Source organism: Talpa occidentalis, unplaced genomic scaffold (assembly GCF_014898055.3).
Source record: "Talpa occidentalis isolate TD23 unplaced genomic scaffold, MPIMG_talOcc4v2.1 talOcc4.11, whole genome shotgun sequence".
Lineage (NCBI taxonomy): Eukaryota > Metazoa > Chordata > Mammalia > Eulipotyphla > Talpidae > Talpa > Talpa occidentalis.
The window spans coordinates 6576029-6581648 of NW_023601104.1; positions in this window are offsets into that span (position 1 = coordinate 6576029).

The following is a 5620-nucleotide window of genomic DNA, read 5'->3' on the forward strand; positions in this document are numbered from 1 at the left end:
GACAGCACAGAACAGCTGGCTATTTTTTCTGCCAAACTTCCTAGTAGGATTTCTTACCCATCAGCTTCCTACTTAAACCCATTGCCAGTTTGTGTCTCTAAAACTCTTTCCTATATTGCTCTTCTAGACCTGCAACCTCCAAATTCACAGAAGTTCTATTATTTTTGCAATGGGTCCAGATGTTTTAGAAATATCCCCCAAACTTGTTTTTTCCTATATTTAGGTCATTCTTTTCCTCTCTACATCCCCATCCATGAATAATACTTAGCAACAAGGTGCAAATTAGAGAGAGGAGACAAGTATATAAGTCAAATCTCAGTTACGAAGAGGAAATTTTTTTTTTATCTTGCACCTAAAATTTATATTGTTATAACCAAAGTTGCATACACACACACATACACATGTATAGAAAATCTTGTTTCATTCAGTCCTAGAGCATTGAGAATAAAAATGAGGAGGGAGGAAGAGAAGTTAGAGATGACAAAAGTAATTTCCTTGTGCTGAATTCAATTTGGGCAGAGGGTGATATGCTAGATAAATTGAAGAGATTATCCAGATGGAAGAACTTGCGGGGACAGGGGGTGGGTAGACAGGTTGAGAGGTGTCCCCTGCCCCAAGCACACCAATCAGTGGCCATAGAAAAGTTTATTTGGCAGAAGGCTTACCAGAGTTCAGTTTTCCTGAACCATTTCTGTTTCCTATGGCTAGAACTTGGAAGTCTCTAGAACAGGAAACCAAGAAAGTATCTGAGTTGAAAGCTAGCAAGATTCTTAGTGAGATTTATCATGGGGGTTGGCTACAGCAGTGTAAAGCCAGGCAAACTCAGAAGGAACTACAAGAGGCTACAGTGAGGGTCATGTCAATTGAGACCTATCGCTAGTCCTTAGCAACAGACCCTACATACAAGAACATGGTCACAGAGACCAGAGGAGCTGGAGGTCATCAGAGATCATCAAGGTACCCCATTCCCTTAAGAATACACCAGACTACCTCATCCATTTGGATGCCATCTTGGGAAAGAGAAGGAAAGAAAAGTGAAAGATTAGACATTTACCCAAAGAGATTGAAATTACCAGATTGGACTAAATTTAGTCTCCTTACCTTCCCATCCATTTCTGCATTTATGTAACCAGGTATAGGACAAGCAAAATAGACAGAGCATCTAGTCAAAAATAAAGAACTGTATTTTTCCCCATATCTATAAACAGGACAAATTTTTCACATTTGTACCATTATTGTATGTAGAGTTTTACCCTCCCTCCTTCCTTTTTTTTTTAAAAAAAAAAGTTCCCCTTAATGAATTTTGTTAAAATTATGAAAAACCATAAATACCGTTCCTCTCTCCCAATTTATGCTGAAACTATGCAGATATTTGTTATTTTTCTTTCTCTTCCCTGATTTCCTTATCTCTCCTTTTCTTTCCTTCCTTCCCTCCTTGCTACCTTTTCTCCTTTTTCTTTTCTATCTCCTTCAAGCTCTGCTTTTTATTCATAAGCAATTTTTTTCTTTTTATACAAGATAGTCTGACCATTAGGCAGACCTCAGTCTCTGCCAGCATGGATCCATCTTACAAAGAGGATCTGGATCAAGCCAGCCAATGTCTTGAATTTTCTAGCTCCTTGGGAAGCATATTTTCCTGATCAGTATGAGTAAGTAAATTCATTTTCTGTCTTTTTAAAAGACATTTTATGTGTGCCATTTTAAATATATAATAGACATTTCAAAAACAGTTGTTGAATGAATAACTAAGGGGGGGCCCTGAATCTATGTATTTTATGAAACTAATATCTATGAAAGCTAATCTGCATGATTTGTGTTTCATGAATATATAATCCACCAAATGGTGCTAATAAGAGCATCAGGATAAAGGATACAATGACCTATTCCTAAGACCCTATGATTTTACAGAAAAAAAATGTGAAAATCTGAAGCCCACCAATTGATTTTCTTATAATTACAATTTTAAGAAATCATAATAGTAGAATCAGATTTAAGTACTCTAGCATCATCCTGGCCAGCTTTCTGCCTTCTTGCTCCACATCACTGCTCCTGAGCCTTCAGGACACTAATGGCCTCAGTGTTCCTTTTCACTGTTTTCTTTAGGAAAGAGCTCACTTGCTCTCGCTGCCCCTGGCACAACAAAACTCATGTTTCCGAAATTATTAGCAACTCAGCTAGACAAAGATATCATTATGTTCCTTAAATATCAATGCTTTTTAAAGGAAATTAGCTTCTGGTTTTGTGAGGTTTTATCCCCAACTACCTGACATTTACATCACACATTTCCTTGAATGACAGAATAATTTACAGGTGTTAACTAATTCATGCTTAGAAAAGAGTTGGTGGAAGAAACAATAGTTTAGTGCCAATGTTAGAAATAATGTTACAGAGAGATGATCCCTTGCATGAAGTCAGAAAAGTGGCAGAAATAAAAATCAGGCAACTCAATCACAAGTTGCCTCATCCACTCACTCACCAAGGAGAAGTCCAGTATAATGAACAAAGGTATCAGACTAAGCTAGCTTTACTCGATGTCAGTTTCCTATTTTTAAAAACTATAGTGCCGGATTATGGAGTTTGGAAGTCCATACATCTCAAAACTGTTTTATTATTGTTGTTGTTGTTGTTATCATTGTGTTTATTTAGCAAAAGCTACACACACACGAAACCATGTACTTGCTTAATTCTATTAAGGTGAAATTCCCCCCTCAATTTTTGTATTAAAAGCAAAAGCCATTTGGTCACATTAAGCATGAGAAAAGACACAGTCTCACTTATTTTCAGAAAGAAATATGACAACAAGCTAAATATCTGTACTTCTTACAATCTCAGTTTCTTCCACATATCTTTTCACTCTTCTGCTACCACTGATAGGCAACAGAAGCAATACTGAATTCCTGTTAAAGTACTGATGTAATAAGTCAAATACTTCACACTGTGACAATTATACATTTTTCCACAGCTAGAATTCTAGAAAAGCACTTTACTAAACCTACTTATATGCCTGCTCTTCATCAAGGAAAACTGTGAAATTTAGTGCTTTTGGACCTGTATTTGGTGCTCTGTGCAGATATAGTTATGTGAGTGTCCACACTACGTGCATCTCATCTCTCCCAACCTTTCTCATTTGGCTCTGTGATGAGTGAACTGGAGCTAAGAACAGCATCAGGACAGCATGATGCTTTGCTGATTCATCCAACTTGAACCACTTCCATGTCCACCCTGCACCATAGCACTAGCTCTGAAAGATGACAGAAGGGGTTATTGATGGAAAACCAACAAAAGATTCCTGTCCTTATCACAAGACTGAAACCTGCAAGAATATTATCCTTCCTGGGGCCATATTGAAAGTATGCTGTTTGCTACACATGTCAAATTTTTCCAAAGGCATAGAATTAATTCAATTCTCTATTTCCCACACATTTACACAAACCATTTCTATTAGCACAAATGCCTTTGTTATATGCCCAAGAACGTTTGGGGTTTCCATTACAAACAAAGGAAAAACAAATGAGAGTGATAGATCACAATGAGTTGCTTTCAGCCACAATATAGTAACTGTGACCAGAAATAGAGGACAGTGTTTGTTTTTGTTTTGTTTTGTTTTTCAGTCATTTTGTTTTGGTTTTTGTTTTTAATCATCTCTTCTAGCAGTCTTACATTATACCAAAATGAGATCATAATCTTAATCAACTCATGACTTAAGAATACTGAGAGAATCTAAATATAGTCAAACAAATGACTGTCACTGATACACAGGATAAAATATTTCAACCTTGTTTTTTAGAGGATGGGTTATTTTTACATATCCCAAATTGACCTCAACAGGAAAACTGCCTTATTTTGGGTAAATCAGGAACAAGAATGAAATTTATGAATAGCATGAATACGTAGTTATTCAAGACAATGGACTTTCTTTTTTGAGGAGCTTCTTTTTAAAGATCTATTTGAATCGATTAATGGGAAAGAGAGCTGAGGGGTTCTACCCCTTCCACCCCCAAGCAGATATATATAGAGATAGAGATAGAGATATCTATATCTATATATAGATATAGATATATCTCCTGTTAGTGAGGTCAATGTGGAGAGAATAAACAATAGTGAACAGCAGTGAGAAAGTCATTTTTTAAAAAAAGGATCACATGCATTATAATTTAATACTAAAAGATAATCCATCAAATAGAAATCCATTAGTCATTTTTTTCTTTCCAGAATGATGTAACTTTGAAAATGAAGATTATTAAATACAGGAAGTAACCTAACTCATGATGAATCCATCCTCATCATTACTGATAATGATAATCACTCACAGAACATATCCTGATGTCCTTTGCATATTCATTCATTAACCAAGCTGACAAATTATCACTTAAACATGTGGATTATCCATGAATATCAGGCATATGGCTCTGTAAGTTATCCAGCTATATGCCCATATTTTATCTAAAGGGTAGGACATTGGTTGAGATTTTTATATACTGGTAATTTGGGAGGCAAAGCTTAAATCATCATTATAACTTCTAGTCACTTAATTCTAAGTGACTCAGACTGAATTCTCATGAGTGTTAGGCTACAAGAAAAAAGTACTTGGATATTTGAGAAATTTAAAATTCTAAAATTTGTGAAATACAGTTCTTACAGCAATGTCACATCCTCTAACAAATAATATAAACAGGATTGTCTATTATTTTAAAGTCAACACATTCCTACTGGCATGGATGTCTTCTTAAAGAGCCTAAAATGTTAAACAGCTATTATCCTCCAGATCTGAACTAGAAAAACCAACGGACACATCACCGAAAATCTTACCATGAGTCATTTTGGTAATTTTCCTGAGAACAATTATCCTTAGAATCCTGACTCACAAATAATTTAGCCATTATTCAACCTACCTTCTTTGTGCAAAAGCTTAGTGTGAAATGGGAACCAAGGAAATAAAATAAACGTCTGTCTCCAATATTCAGAACATCTGCATGAGTAAAAATTATTCAAAAAGATACCATGAATTTTTTAAAATGAAATGCAGCATGTAAAAATTAAGCACCTGGTCTTTTCCTTTATATTTCATTAAAAAATTCTAAATAGACTATCACCAGCTGTACGTTTTACTGCATTTTATATTATGGCAGGCAGTCAAAGTAATACTGCATCCTTTATCATCTGAATTCCACATAAAAATTAATAAAAAAAAGGGAAAGAGAAGAGCATGCCTTTCATCAGATGAAGCAAAGAGTTAAGGATGCCACACAAACCAATAACAGACCATAAAAATGATCCCCAACAAACTTGCTTCCAAATAGGAAGTTTGAGATAAAGGAAATGTGATATCACTTGATTTCTTATTAATTCAGACTTCCTAAAAGAAACAGGAATTTCGGTAAGAAATTTCATTTATCTTCGGAGAAGGATGAACATAACTTTTAAGTTAAAACCGAGGAATTAATGAAATCATTTACTGGTTACTTTTTGTCACAAAACTGGGCAATTTACAAGCCAAATGTAAATGGATATACATGTTACAAGGCAGGACGCAACACCTTCTAAACATGATAGTCAGTTGACACATATTGTAGCATCAATACCACAGTTTTCATTTTTTAAGAGAAATAATTAGGGAAAA